The sequence below is a fragment of the Heliangelus exortis genome, chromosome 1, assembly GCF_036169615.1.
Source record: "Heliangelus exortis chromosome 1, bHelExo1.hap1, whole genome shotgun sequence".
NCBI lineage: Eukaryota > Metazoa > Chordata > Aves > Apodiformes > Trochilidae > Heliangelus > Heliangelus exortis.
Window position 1 is genome coordinate 188,282,994 of NC_092422.1, and position 16,705 is coordinate 188,299,698.

The following is a 16,705-nucleotide window of genomic DNA, read 5'->3' on the forward strand; positions in this document are numbered from 1 at the left end:
AGGAGGAAAGAGGCAAGCTGAGGGGTCTTTCTGCACTCTTGAGCAGATGGTGCAGAGCACAGCCTGGCTCACAGCAAGCCAGAGGCTGAGAACCATTTTGCTGTCAGGAAGCAACAGAAGTCATTACAGAGAGTACCTTAAAACAGTCTCCTAAGCAGTGAAGCTGGGACTAGGGGAAAGGAACGATGTTTTTATGTTTATATTTTGGTGAACTGTTTTATTTTGAACAAAAATCACTCCTAGTAAAAGCAACTAAATTCCTTTTAGCTTATCCTCACAGCTGTTCCTAAGGACAATGTTTCCAGTTGTTTGGATGTGGCCCAGCAGCTGATATTGGCAGAACAGGGACTGTCCCAAAGCTATTGAATACAACAAATGGGCCCTCATCCAGTTTGAGGTGGAGGCTCCAGCTTGTGTCCTACACCAGCAGTTGTGTTCATGCATCCATGGAGCACCTTGTCAGCCACATAGAGGACACAGCTGTTCTATTGCTGGTCCTACATGTCAGAGAAGGTCCTCACACAGTCCTATCACTGTGGCATCCACTTGACATGCCATATATTCCATCCATATATGCTGTGATTTTCGGAATTTGATGTCTACCTTTAACCTGAAAATGCAGCCTTATAAGTTACCCAAGTATTAAGCCACCTAAATTCATAAGAATTATTAAGAATTTGTACCGTATTCCCTGATAGAAGTGTGTTAGTAACTAATAAGATTTAAACTCTATGTTCGAATTTTAATTTTATCACAAAAAGATTTAGCATCACCAATTTTAAGATACCTTACTTATATCTTAAGTTAGAAAAAAGAGAACAACTACTTTGAGCCCAGGCAAGAAATTTAGCATTCAACAAGGGTATTAATTTAATCTACCAAATTGCCACAATTTCTTTTTCCTTTTTTTTTTTTTTTTTCTTTTTTTAAAAATTATTTATATAGTGTTTGTGATGAAAATTGAAATTGATTAGTAGGATAAATGTTTTATTCCATTTGTTCACTAGGTTTACTTCAAGTCAACAGAAACTGAAAGCAAATACATTTTGAAAGCTTTTTTCCTAGATGATAAAATTTCTATCAAAGAAGTCATACTGGAGAGTCAGCTTCTCAGTTGTTTTCTTTCCTGAACAATCTTCAAAAGGAATCTATTGATTACATACCTGTGGAAAATAATGTAGATATCTAGGCTTTCCATAACATTTTTTAACAGTATAGATCAAAACACTTTGTATCTGAGTAAGATTGGCCTCATTTAACTAATGGGAAAACTAAGTCACAGAGAGAAGCATCATGATGAGCAGAACAAGAGCCTTTTATGCCTAAGCTTTCCCAACTGGCCAGTGAACATATGAACATTCTTTGACAGTGATACCCTTAGCACAGAACTGGGCAGCAGTGTGGAAATGGCACTTTCAAAACAAGCCTCTCTGTCCAAGCAAATCCATCAGAATGCTGTTTTGGAAGAATGCTGTTTGTTTGTGATCATATTCAGAATTAGAAATATTCTTTTGGTCCTAAATAAAGCCACTCTTTATTTCCAAGAATACAAAACATCCAACATTTTTTATTTTTTGAGTCAGTCTTGAAGTTAAAAGGATTGCATTTTACATTCTAATTATACACAAGCCACAAAGGACACTGGCAGCTTCCGCTGACTTATTTCCATGTTATCCTGAAGGCAAATTTTTCAAGAATGAGACAATATTTCTTTACGTAGATCAGATATATTGTGCACATGTTCTCAATGAGATCACAAATCCCAGTGAACAGTCCTCTAACAGATCACGGACCCTCTTAACTCCTCATATAAGACTCAGTCCAGCCAGGTACACCTGCAGCTCTCCCTTAAACGAAAGTTGAGAGTATTTAATACCTTTAGAAATCAAACTCGTAAAAAGACATATCTGAAGAACTACCTTCAGCAAAGCTGTACAGACATGTTTTTGTCATTAGTGTGAACCTGACATCTGGAAGGGCTGGAAAACACCAAGCAGTGGGACCTAGAGAGGAATTTTGTTACTGAAATACAAATGTGCTACTATTATGTAGTTCCTTTGAAAGTTGCTAGTACTTCTCAATGTTGTAAGACACCTGAGATATTAAGATCATGTTGAAAATTACAATCCAGCACCTTCTGAATGTCAGGAGAATGGGTGGGATATTTAAGAGCCTAAAATGTCACTGCAAGCATTGTCATTTTAAGGCAAGGAAACCTCACCATGATCTGGCTTCATGTAAATGACCCAGGTTTTGAAGCAATAGAAATTCATTCAGGTAGTGCTATGCCCCTTCAACAAAGCTGGATGGCTTCATAACCCAAAAAAGAGGCTGTTCTTCTACCTAATGCTAGGATTTAAAAGGTACATTCATGCTGAGCACATCTAGCAGACTTAAAAGATCAGGTGCAACTGCAATTTTCCTAAAGAACATGGCCAGAGAAAATATAGAGCTGCCTAATGTTTTTAAAATATTCTGTTGGCTAAATCGGTCACCTGAGAAATAGCAGACATGAGTTCAATTTCCTTTTCTAAATGGATTGAGACCCAGATCTTTCTTTTTCCATAAAGAAGTCTAATCACAAGCTGTTCACTACTGGATGGATAGGGAAGAACAAATGTTTTCTCCATTTCCTGCGGCAGTAGTGCAACAGCATAATCAAGCTTCAGGAAGAACAAACAAGCAGTTAACTACTAATTCAGTAGTTAAACTGATTTTCTGGGAAAGAAGTTCTGGCTCAAAGTAGTCCATGCATTTTATCCCAAGCAGTTAGTGGATAAACTATATCAAGTGTTCTAGCACAGGGAATGGAAACCCTCTGCTCCTCTCTCACATGGGAATGACTACTTTGCAGCTGAGTAAAACTCCTCCTTTTATCGATTTTCTATAGATCTCTGTGACAAAAAGCCCTTCTCTATACTGATCTTGTGTAAAGTAGTAAAAAGCAAGAGAAGACATGAATTGTTCAGGGAGAATATATTGTGGTCAATACACAGGACGAAAGAGAAAAGACCATCCCTATTCTTCTATCTTTTGGTAAGAACAGCTTCAAGTTGCTTTGCTGTAGAGATTTCCAAGTTTGAGAAAATGTTATTTAGCTTTTGTACTGTAGTGCTTTTCCATTTGTCTAAAAGCCCAAAACCATAACTGAAACCACACCACTGCAGTACAAACAATATTTTATTCAACAAAGAATGGGCTGCTTCAATGTTTATTTATTCCTATATGGCACTTCACTTACCAGTGAAAGCCTTAAAGCAAGTATGGGTGGCTAGATCGTATTTCATAAGAGAGCAAATCTTATTTACTTCTGTTTTAAATGCTGAGAGAAAACCTGAAGGCTTGTTATTTCTCTCCCATAGTTTGCTGGCAGATACCCAGAAGTCACCTTTTTATTCTGCCATTTTGATTGTTTTTTAAATATCAGTGTTTGATAAGTAAAATGTTTAGGACGTCAAATGCAAAATACTCATTTACTGCTTCACAAGAGCCAGAGTATACCTAGTGTGCTCTGAGTGTGTGTAATTAAGCATATAGTAAGATACAACTTAGAATCTTGAATATAGGCAAACATCACAGAAAACAATCTTTTTTCAAGGAGTGAACAAGCTGCTGTTGTTCTGCTCTGTTTTTCATAGCATTACATCATCACAACTGCACAAGTCTGTTGCTTTTACCCTCTTTTTGCCCTCATAAAAATCTGGTTCCACATTTAAATTCTACAGAAATATAGTCTCACCTCCCACACTAGTTCATCCTGCAGAACATTCTTCCAGCAAAGATGTTTTCCAGATGGAAGACACTGACAAATGAGTCTGGCACTTTGAACATGTTGAGTATGTAAGGTGGACATCTCGGGGCTCCTTTACAGGAAGAAGCAATGATTGGGGTGGCCTTCTGTCCCCATCAATAATGTCAAAGACCACAGATATAAAGTCTAGGTAATGTGACCATCTGAATGACTTTTTGTGTTTCCAATTACCAGCATGTTCTGGCAGTATACATATTACAGTGGAACAAGTTTTATAAGAATATGGTGAGCCTTATGTAGTTTTAGTTAGTTCAGCTTTTTGCCATATAGCTGACAACTGATTATGAAAAAACAGTTCTGGTTGAAAAAGACCTGTAACATCATCTAGTCCAACCATTAATCTAACACTGCTGTCCAGTGCTAATCTATGTCCCTCAGCACTGCATAATTGATTTTAAAAATCAATAAATGTTTACATGAGAATAGAAAGTTAAAGAAACAAAAATGAGAAAAAACAAAATACCTGTGACACAGTTTATGAACTGCAGAATAATAGTAACATCAGGTAATGCAAGTATTCTTCAGTTTTAAACCACTACTTTAAGGCAGATTACTGTTAAAGGATACTCTAAAGAGTCATCCATCACAAGAACAAAAATATAACCTAACAAGTGGTTGCATCTTTCTGACAAGGTTAAGACCTTTAACTGGCAATTTTCCATGAAAAATTGGTAACAGGAGGCAGAAGTTTTCTTCCCTGGGAAAAAAACTAGAGACCAGAACTCACCCCAAAAGCCCATGTTGCTGAATATGAGGGAAAACATTAGCAATTTTTACTTTCCTGTGCTCACAGTCACCAGTCATCTATAATGCTGCAAAAATGATTATAGAATCATGATAGTGATTACTAGGCAGTGGAAGGATACCTCAGGTGAACTAGCAAGCAACTGAACCATTTGAGCTAAAGGGAGCTGTGTAAATTGGCCAGAGATGGCTGAAGTCAGTGCTCCAGCAGGAGATTTGCTAGCAAAATCTGAACCAAGAATTTAAAGGCAGAATTCACTGCAAATAGAAAACTAACTAAAAAATCTTGGTAGCAGTTATGCTGAAAGTTGTCACTATACTTTTAAAACACAGTTCCTAAGGTGTTTTAATCTCTTATTTGGGGAACATGAATCAGTAGGAGATAAACTTAAAAGGCTGTGAGGGAGGCTGCAGTCTGAACTTCGACTGCTGGAGGCTTTAGCTGTGTGGCTGCCAGGCAGATGCCTCAGAAACTTGGCAGGGAAGAAGACAGAAAGCAAAGTCCAGTAATGACAAGCAAAAACCCATTAGTCCATAACTATTCTCACATGATTCAACCTCTGCTCTTAACAGCAGGTGAGTTTGGCTATCAAGCTATATTTGGAGAATCTAATTGGCTTCATGAAGGGAGCTGGTGCAGCAAAGTCTATGAATATCTTTGTTTGGTGCTTCTTCTCCAAGTGCATAGATCTAGTGATGAAGTTTAAATTATAGTGGAAGCTTCAAACAAAGAACTTCTCCTGTGAGTTTGTTTAAATTACAGAGTCAAGTTTCTGAAATTAAAAGGTATGGTTTGGAGAGACAAGAATATTTTCAGTCCGTATGCAATAAAAAATATGTCTTTTCTCTTTTTTTTCTAAAAATATGGGAGAAACGTACAACTGGAATATGTAAGAAATGTTATGGTATATTTTTGCTTCTTCTAATTCTACTCAGCTTATGGCACAAAAATTTCAGTGGAACCTGAAAGTCTTTAACACAGCTAATCAAGTTAGCTCATGTCCCACTCCTTGATATTTCTATTTCAAATTATTGTAAGTTACATATGTACTCTGACATATATACACTCTGACACGTCTAGCAAATATTTAGTTTTTCTTCTGTACTGGGAAATAACATACTCAATTATTCCCACTATAACTGTTCTGGTTTTAGTTACTGAACAACAGAAATATAAACATTACAAATATACCAGGGCTTATAGTACTGATATGCTACATACTACCAAAAAACAAAGTGTATGCTTACACACTATTTCATGTTTCAACATCTAGCTGGAAAATTCTATAGTGTACACTAAATTAAAATAATGACACATAATCTTCATACAGGATGAGTTCACTGCAATTTTGATGTGCATTTATAGAAGCACAAGCCAGCCCAATGAAAATTACATGAAACTCAATTTAATGTTACTAACTTTTAAGAAGAAATTCAATTCAGTGTAATGAATTCTTGGTATTCTTTGTATTCAGTCAGACATACCTAGAAATGATGGCCAATACAGACTGTATTAGAAGTTCCTTGTGTATCTGCTGAAAACATTTCCAGTATCTGCTTAACAGTAGTGTGTGTTGAAGTGTTATATGTGACACTACTGATTCCTGGATCTTTTAGTTGTTTTCCATTACAGCAGCAGTAAGCTTCTGCAGCTTCTAATATAAGGCCTAATCCAGAAACCATCTACCTATTTTCCAAACATTTAAGTTCATTAACTTTGAGCTAGGTAACCACCCCACTATGGACAAAATACATGTGAAATATGTATGAATAGTATTTTTCCTCCCACATTTTATCTGAAACTCATTTTATCTGAAACAGACAGGGAATCAACTCAGAATGAAAAGAAACTTTCATAATTCCAGTGTTAAAATTTTATTTAAGGTTAATTCCTTCCATGCTTTCACAATATGCTTATAATTATAATATTTAATAACATTATTCAGACCACATTTTTTTTTCAAATATTTTTTTAAAATTACTATATCAATTCAATATCTATTTAATTCTATCAGTCTATCTTCAATTTCTATCCCCAGTTAGCTGGTTATTGCTTGGCAACTGATAGATCACTTATGTTTTGATTCATTGCAGCGTTCAACAGTAAATCTTGGCATGCATTCAAACAAATTTTCTATGGTCAAGTTGGCATACCTGTCTGTAAACTTTCCAATGTGATTTTTCTCAGAAAAGATACATTCAACCCCAAAAGGTTCTTTTACAGCCCAGTTTACAAATGTGGTTGTGGCAGAAAATAGTAAGCCATATTTGTTGCTTTTGTAAAATGCCATTTTTGCAAAATGACCATTGCTGTTATAGGTTTCCAGGTCTCAGACAAAGGTAGGGTAGATGTTTACTCATGTGAGCAATATTAAACCAGTATAATATGGCTGCCTAAACTTCCCTGCTGAACTCTAGTCCTGATGTTCCTTATCTCTTTAATAAAGCATTTTGACTAGGTAATAATAAGAGATAATGTTTTAGATAATAATAAGGCTTCTTTTTATTGTTTTTCTTTTCTAAATATAGAATGCATGCTAGAAAGCTTCAGAAATACAATCGTCTATAAAACATTCCAGCAGAAATGTAAATCAGAGTTTTTTAGTACTAATTTATTCCAGTCTGAGGATGGTACAGACATCCATGAAACAATCTTTCAGCACATTATCCACTTCATTCAATGTATTTCTAATGGAGTAAGCATAGCAAGAAATGTCCTCTTTAAATTATATGCACAGAAGATGTTTCACATTATATTTAATATCTTAATAGTGCTAACAAGTTAAAGAATCCATTTATAAAACTCCTGAGTTTTAGAAGATACATATGGTTCAAATAATCACAGCCTTCTTCTGATGAAACACAGACAGTCCAGTCTCTAGAGAACTTGATTTATTAAGGTGTACCACTTACTGCATGCCTATTACCACACCAGTCTGGGAAGGGTAGATTTCTTTCTCCAGAGAGATACAGTGTTTTGACAGAAAGAGAATCTGGTGCTTTCATTTAAAATGAAGATGCCAAAAGTCAGGGTTTTATACTATTCAAAATGACTGTTAAATTGAATTTCCTTTGGAAAAGATGGATAAAAAATGAGCTACCCCATGTAATTTTCAGGGGCATATGCTCTTGGGCGGGATGGCATGTGATTGACAGTGTATGTAAGGCTATCTGGAATCATCAACATGATAAAAAATAGAACGAAGGAGAAAGGAGGCATTGTAAGGAAAGTAAAAGGCAGAGGGGAAATTGAGATGGAAATAACCAAAAAGAAGAAAGGAAACTTTCATGGTATTTTTTTCACCAAATCAATTGCTTACAGCAGTTGCAGAGTTTGAGATGATATTCTGTAGGTGAGTTCAGAGATTTGCTACAACTCACACACTGAAATAAACTCATGTTTTACTGAGCACAGCAATTCTGAACAACAGTGAATGGATTTGTGTGGAAATGAGTACATTGCTCCTCCATTCTCTTCAACTGGACAGAATAACTTCTCTGGAAAGATTTAATTCACAGGAAGGAGACAAGTATTCAGTTGGTAAACATCAGAGTCTTTAGAAGACCTACCTGATTTAAGTTATCTAGCACTGACACAGCCATTATTTGATCCTGCTTTTCCTGATATGTCCCAAATACTTTTAAATATGAACGAAAAGTGAATGCACTAAAGCTCTGTTTGTTGGCTTTAATTATGTTATCTTCTTTATTCTGAGGCAGATTTTTAATGGAAGAATTCAAGCTCTCATATTGTAGGTGGAATATGTCACATTCAGCTTTTGTTCTTTAAGACATTTATTCAGCTGTCTTCTATGAGAACAAGAGAAAGAAACACTCCCATATGGCATTTAAAATTTCCTTTATAAAAGCATCTAATTGAATAGACTAAAAGCAGTCATTTCTGTACTCCAAATTTTAACAAATTCTACCAAATTTTAGACACATAATAATGCACCACCTCAAAACACATTTGATACATAGGGTAAGGTTATACTTTCTCAATTCTTGCAATTCAAACACTGCAATGAAAAGCAATAGAAATAACTTCAAGGATCTTTTGTTTCTACTCTTTCTTCCCCAGTATACCTAATTATCTGTGAAATTCCAGTTAAGTTAAATGCCTTGGGAGAAAGAGACAGAGAAAAGCTTTATTTGAATAACTTGGGATATACTTGAAACCTTTCAGAATCAATAGCACTTTGCAAATATTAGCAGTCAAAACCAGAAACATGCTTCTGCCATTTGACTTAGAGCCAGCAGAACTCAACAGAGTTGATGTTAAGTAGTGTAACTGGAGAATAAAAGTCAATACTAAGCAGCTATTAATGGTCACCTAACTATTATGAATTGTATTATGAACCATAGCATATTATCCTTAAAACTTCACAGATAAGTGCACCCATTCTCCCCCTCCATTCTCCCCTCCTTTTTTTTTTTTCTTTTTATTGTTTTGTTTTTTTTTTTTCTACACTATTAATTTTTTTTCTGTACCTTTGGAAATTCACTGTAATCTTGATGTTTGGTTCAGCAGTGGTGCTTAAGTTCAGATATTTTGTAGTCAACTTTTCTTCTATAGCTGAATTTACAGTAGGTGGAACAGGAAATAATTTCATTAATACCCTTTATTTCTTACAAGGGCTACTGAAATTTAAAACCTGTTATGGAAATGAGGAGTTGATCCAGTAGATTAATTTTTATATACTATAATGTTGTGTGGAAGCCCATAGTGTTATAGGGATTAGATCATAGGGAAGTTTGTGTTAGAAAGAACCTCCCAAGACCATTTAGTCCAACTCCTTGGCCATGAGCAGGAACATCTTTCACTATAACATGTTCCTAAAAGCACTATCCAACCTGACCTTGAATGCTGCCAATGGTGGAGCATCTGCAAGTTCCCTGGAAAACCTGTTTCAGTGTCTCATCATTCCCATTGTAAATAATTTCTTTATATCTAACCTAAGTATACCTTCTTCCAGTTTAAAATAATTAATCTATGTCATAACACTAAAGGCCCTTGCAAAAAGTGTTTCTCTGTCTTGCTTATAAACCTTCTATAAGTACTGAAATGTTGCAATAAGCTCTTCCAGGAGCTTTCTTTTCTCTAGGCTGAACAAACCAAACTCTCTCAGTCTGTCCTTCACTAGAGGTGCTCCAGCCCTCTGGTCATTTTCATGGTCCTCCACTGGACCACCTCCAACAGGTCCATACCTTCTTTATACTGGGGACACCAGAAAAGGACACAGTACTGCAGGGGGTGGGGGTCTCAGGAAAGCAAATTAGAAGAGGATTATTATTCTTTTGATGCAGTCCTGGATATGATTGTCTTCCTGAGCTGCAAGCATACATTGCTGGCTCATGTCTCATTTTTCATCCACAAATATCCCCAACCCCTTGTCCTCCTCTCCAGGGGTGCTCTCAATCCATTCATTCCTCATTCTGTACTGATACTCAGGGTTGCCCAGGTGCAGAACCTTGCATGGTGGCCCTGTTGAACTTCATGAGATAAGCATGACCTTAATCCTCCAGCCTGTCAAGGTCCCTCTGGATGGCATCCCTTACCTCTAGCGAATGAGCTGCACCACTCAGCTTGGTCAGCACTTTGTCATACAAAAAGTGGCTACAGTGCACTAAATCTCACTGTCTATGTTGATGAAGACATTAAATAGCACTTGTCCCAGTCTGGACCCTTGGTCGGAACCTTTAAGATCATTTAGTCCAACCATTAACCTCACTCTATGGAGTCCAGTGCTAAACCATAAGCAACACAACTGAATATCTTTTAACATTTAGGGGATACAACCACCTCCCTGGGCAGGCCATTCCAGTGCTTACTAACCCTTTCAGTGAAGAAGTTTCCTCTAATATCCAATAGAAACCTCTCCTGGTGCAACGTGAGACCATTTCCTCTGGTCCTATCACTTGCTACTAGTGAGGAGACACCAACCCCCACCTCCCTCCAGTCTCCTCTCAGGTAGATGCAGAAAGTGATGAGGTCTCCCCTCAGCCTCCTCTTCTCCTGAGTAAACAAACACAGTTCCTTCAGACACTCCTTGTAAGATTTGTTCTTCAGAGCTTTCACCAGCTTCATTGCCCTTCTCTGGACATTCTCCAGCACCTCAATATCCTTCCTGTAGCAAGGGGCCCAGAACTGAAGACAGTACTCAAGGTGTGGCCTCAGCAGCACCAAGTACAGGTCCATGATCACTTCCCTAGTCTTGCTGGCCACATTACTCCTGACACAAGCCTTCCTGGCCACCTGGACACACTGCTGGCTCATATTTAGCCACTGTAACCCAACACTGCCACTGGTAACTAGATAGGTCAGCAGTGATAAAATACACAGCCCTGGCTATCCTTTGTTCCAAGAATTTGCTACCTAGCTGCAAGGCATAGCCAAAAAACAAAACAAAACAAAACAAAACAAAATTGGATTAATATCTATAGATTAAGTTCTTCATGATCTTTAAAAATCATTCAGCAAGTCTGTGTGTAACTGTTGGACACTTCATATTTTGAATGCAAGTATAGTGCATCCTGTGATGAGAATTTACCTTCAGAAAAACAGAGAGCTGAACATACAGGGTATTAGAACTGGGAGGGAAACTTTTTCTGGCACTGAAAGAATTTTTAAAGACTTTGAAAAATATTTCCACCCCAAACTGGAATAAAATCTTCAAATAAAAATATTTTCAAATATTGAAAAAGCCTGTTATTTTTCATGCAGATGTGATGGAAATATTTTGAAAAAATGTACATATTTTATTCTAATTAAAACAGTGTCATCTTTTTATTGTTAGTCAGTTAACATTTCAAGATTAAATGCTCATGAACAAGATAGAATTCTTCATTTAAAATATGTAAATATCCTTTTTGTTGCGTTGTTTTTTTTCCCAAAATATTAATCAATAGAAACAGTCTAATTCCATGATTTCATAATGTTTCATAGAGGGAAGAAAACAAGAAAGCAAACCAAGATCCATTTAGCCAGCAAAGAAATTCTGCATACTTTTAAAACATCTATTGTTACACCTTAAAAAAAAAAAAAAAAAAAAAAGTCTTTAATAAATTTTAGATACCTCTACAACAAAGTGATCTTTTGAATAAAATGTGTGTTTCATTAGTGAAACAGATACAGATTTGTCATAGTGGTATGTAAAGATGGAAAGATGTAGAGATAATACATAGAAGACAACATGCAGAAAGCTTTTCCAGGACTACAAGACAATTTCTAAGTATTTACTTCTGACATATAAAGGTTACTCCTAAAATTAGCTTTAATATAAATATGAATTAATTGAAGATATATTATACATCCCAAGCACCATATTACTGAATCTGTTGGCAATGTTTTTGGTTAGACTGCAAGAGGAACAGATGGTTGTATTTTACACATTATTTATGAGTATGGGACTATCTGAGGACATGTTAATTTTGTAATACATGCTGCATATTGCACCAGTATATATCCATCAGGATACAATTCTTCATTCCTGATACTCTGGAAGATACATAGAAAGAACATAATTAACTGTAATAGCTGAAATAGCTTGTGACAGAATAATGTATCAAACTGTCACAAGTAAATACTCTTAGGAATGAATAGGTCCTAAACATGTATTATTTAACTGAAAGCTATTTAATTGTTTATATTATATTGCATTAATACTTTAGAGGAAAGTGTTGCATTTAAGTAGTTTTGCCACTTACTATATAAGCTTAACTGAAGTTTAAGTGAATTTTCTCTTTAAGAATTCAAGAATAGGGAATATTATAAATAGTGTCTGGTCCTAAGGCAGTGAGACAGCTTTCTTTATACAGAACAACAAAGAGCAGGAAAAGCATTAGAAAGTGTTGAATTGTGTAGATGTAAATGCAATATATCTAGTTTATGCCAGCTTTATTCACTGAAATAAGTATTATCTATATAATCAATTTCTCATTTTGACAAGCTCTTAGCTAGAGGGATTTATTCCTCAGTCTAAGAGCTGCATGAACAACTCTTATGTATCTATCAGTGGATGGCTGGTGCTATGAGACCACATGGAACATGATGTGTATTTGTATCAAAAGAAAACCAAAAGAAATGGCCTTCATCACATCTTTTGTCATCTTATACTGTTGCTGAAGTCATGTTTAAGGTAAGTATAAAAGATTGTCTCCCCATTTTCCACTAATGGAAGCAAAGGAAAATAAAGTTATTAAACAACAACAAAATTACATATACTTGTTTTTGAAAGAAAAAAATTGGGAAAGACAAAATGGGAAAAAAATTGAAAGAAAGAAAACAGCAAATACTTCAAGGACAAGATGATTTTGGTTTTGGTTTTTTTTGTTTTGTTTTGGTTTTTTTTGTCATTTAACAATAAAGATAACAATATGAGAGTCAAATCTCTTAGTTTCAGAATAATCTGCAAAATCAAGCACCAGAACTGCTATTAGATGAGACAATTAAAAAAAAAGATAGGAGAAAGCATTTGACAATTTAGTCTAGGTAATAGCCATGCTGTAACTGGAAAACAATTAGCCACCTCCCAGGTTATTTTGACATCTTAATTTTCCATGTGATACAATTTATGCTAACGAACAAAGTTTTCTTACCCACAGGATATTGGTACCAGGTCATTAGTTGGGTGTGTCACCTTTGCAAGTAAAATATTTCTGCATAGCAGTAAGATAAAAAAAATATTTACACCCACATCCTTGGGAGTATAGGCATCTGAGCAAAATATTCTGTGACCTATAGAATGAGTGTTTCTGTGCATGTATGTGTATGTATGTATGAAATGTTATTTCACATGAAGGTCTCATTTTACAAAACTGCTTGCCATCTCAAACTATGCAAGTGAAAGTGGTGTCAGCAAATGAATAATAAATGTACAAATATGATAAATGTAAGGAGGAGCTATATTTTCAAAAGATTATGAATCAAATGTGAATTTGATAAAAGCAAGCAGCATTCTATCAGTAGTGTGGTTTTTTTCCTGTTGTGACTTTTCTTGTATTTTTTGCTTTAGAAATAAGTCTCAGTGGCACCACAATAGAAAATAAAGATCATCTCTTAAAACTGTCACAGAGGTACTTTATATTTACACATTTTCTACACAAGTCCAGCTTATTGCTGCTAGTAATGTCATTTACCAGTAACTATTTTCCCTGTGGTATCAGTACTTCTGCCCTTGGTCTTCATCATTATCTGAACAGCTTTTAAAAATGCTAAATAGCTTTTGAAAAGAATTAATTTTTATTCCCTACCAAATCTAGCATATTGCTAATTCATAGCTCAGTTGCTTAGCGTGTCTGTGTGAATTATTAAATTATTTCAAAGAGCTTAACTATTTGGAATTGCACCATTTTCTTTTTTGCTCTTTTTAGAAAAGGTATAAAGATCAGAAGTCAAGTCCTTTAGAATTATTTAATTTCACTGTGTATCTGTTGGTGGGTTACTATGAAAAGGGTTTACATGTCTTGTAATAGTAAGGAAGCAATAGAGATGCTGTCTGTAGTGAAATCTAGAAGCCATGGTGTTTGGATAGGTGCCTTGACATTGTCAAGTCAGCTGTGGCTTCCACCAGTTCCAGCTGCCCCTGTTTTTGCATTTATACCGAAAATATAAGCATTGGCCCTATAACACAAATAATATGTCTTGAAATACCATCCTCTGCTTCAAGTTGTGTTAAAGACATCTAAGGAATCCCTTCATGTTAAATATTTACTCTACCTCCTTTTTACATTCTTATGTCAGAGAGCTTTAAATAAAAAAACCAAGTAGAGCAAGTCTCCAGAATATTACTGTAAACATTCAGGCATCTCATTACAGAAGGGTTCTAGGAAATTTGGATTCCTTTATTCTTAATCGTCTTCACCTGTCTTCCAATACCACCCAGTTTGGGCTTTCAGTCACAGAACTCAACACACAACTACAAACAATAAATTCCACATCAAGCTACAAACTCTATGCAGGTACCGACATTTTTTTCTTGAGTTCTAATGAACCTTCTGGGGGAAAACAGGAATAGAAATATAGGTGGTTAGAGTCTAGTGCAACCAATCCTGAAATTGATAGATTTGACACAGGTAGGGATTCAATTTCAAAGTCAGCCTTAAGTATCTCCAGGAAAATCCAGCAGCAAAAGGAGATGACATGATGCAAACATTATGCAAAAGATAGTATTATAAATTGCAAGTAACTTTTCACTGCTGCATCGTATTCTGAGGGCCAGGCATGTAGAGGTGAAGTTAATTTCTGTTAGCCTCTTTCCACAAGCACAAATGAAGTTTCACTTACTAGTACCTGGGTAGAATCTGGCTTTAATACACTACATTTCTGGTTTTGATTGATTTATACACCCTGCTAAATTACAGAAAGAATTTTCTTTCCTTTGTTAGGAAAAAAAGAAAATACGTTGCCTACAATTAAAATCCAAAATAATTCAAATTTAGCAAACAATTTTTACAAATGCACATCCAAACATTCCAGTAATGTTTTTAGTTCTTTCTCTAATTACTGCAATGATCTCTAATGATGTTAAACTAATAGTATTGCTTACTGTTGTTCAAATGGTACAGATTCATGCATTTAAGGTAACAGTTGTAGGCTCAGCCCCCACAGTCTTTGGCCTCTCCTTACACATAAATCAAGTGTAATGAGTGGCAGAAGCCTTCAAAACCTATTAACACAGGTGGACCTTTGGTGCTTATTTGTATCCTTGGTGAATAAGCATGCTTCAGGCTGTTTGCACAGGTCCAGTAGCAGGGTTAGAAGTTGGGAGTGACAAGGTTACCTAAACCATAGCACAGCTAAAGAAAGTCAAACCATCCAAGAAACCCAAGGTTGGTTTCTACGTGTCACATTTAAAAACTAAATATGTACATTGCCTGAGGAATGCATTTGGAACAGCAAAGTCTGTAGGAAAGAATGTTTTAAGAGTGCTATTTCATCAGGGTTATTTCTACTGGGAATAAATAAACGGCTGAATGTACCTCATATTTCAATGCCCCACAGATGAAAACTGTACTTGATTCTATTGTCTGTAATTTAATTTAATGCTTGGAATGTTGCAGCAATATACAGTAACTGATATGTCCTTTGAGTAAGAAAAAGTCAGACAAAATTTTATAGTTTTTCCTGTACTACGAAGCCTTCTTATTGTAAAGAAAAGGTTAATTCTAGCATGAATTCCTATTATTCAATTTTTTTTTTTAAATTACATTTAGAATTTAGAGAAAGACAATGCCTGCTTTATGTCTTCTCTTATTAATGGAAAGCTTTTCTGCTATACATGTATGGGATTTTTCTTTTTCTTGTTGACTGTGAACAGTATCTTGCAAATTTAATTAAAAGTTCAATAGAAGCACTGGTTGAATAGTGCCATCAGCAGTGGTGTGAAACTCTCTTCTTCTTTTACTATAATAGAATTGTTTTTTAGCTACCCTCATCTTTGTTTCTGCAGAATGTCTCTAGTTCCTTGAGGAATGGGCACTTAGCATTCAGTACAAGAAAGATGCAAAGAAGTGCAGTAATATTAGAAACTGCTTTTCACTTTGAAGCATTTCTAGTCAGAGAATTAACTTAAATATTCATATTTATGCATGGCACAATGTTGTGAATCATGGTGTAATAGAATTTTAATTATTTACTCTATGTTATTTCAATAGATTTACATTGCCTATGGATTAGAAAACCAAATATATTTTGATGCATCGATACTTTGGTTTCTTTCCAAGTCAGAATATTTCTGTTGCTGTGTTGCTGTTCTTCAGACCACCAGCCAGATATAGGATATCAGTATTTCAATTTTGTAGGAGGAGATAATGGAATATTTATAATGCCAAAATTTATCAATTAAACAAGAAATATTTAAACTTTTTTATTTTTTTTTAACTGGCTCTGCAACTAGAGCCTAGAGGCAATGTGTTAAGTGACCTCAAGTCTCTCTTATTTTATCCATAAAAATAGACCTTCCTGATTTTATGAACCTCTATACTAGGAGAGTCTTATGCTGTGCTTACATGGACTAAAATTGCCAACACAGGCAGAATATATTGCCCATACTCAACATATACTCTGTTTGACAAGGTTGTCAGCTTCCATCATTTTAATGTGACTGTTGGAGCCCTGGCTTTTTTGCAAGTCCTTATGACTGGGCTGTT

The 16,705-nt window shown here is 35.5% G+C and overlaps 1 protein-coding gene across 1 annotated transcript in view; it reads right to left on the bottom strand.

Moving 5' to 3' along the window:
• SEMA3E (semaphorin 3E) overlaps window positions 1-16,705 on the bottom strand; it is a 135,840-nt gene that overhangs the window by 66,957 nt on the left and 52,178 nt on the right. The gene's annotated exons all lie outside the window — the stretch shown is intronic.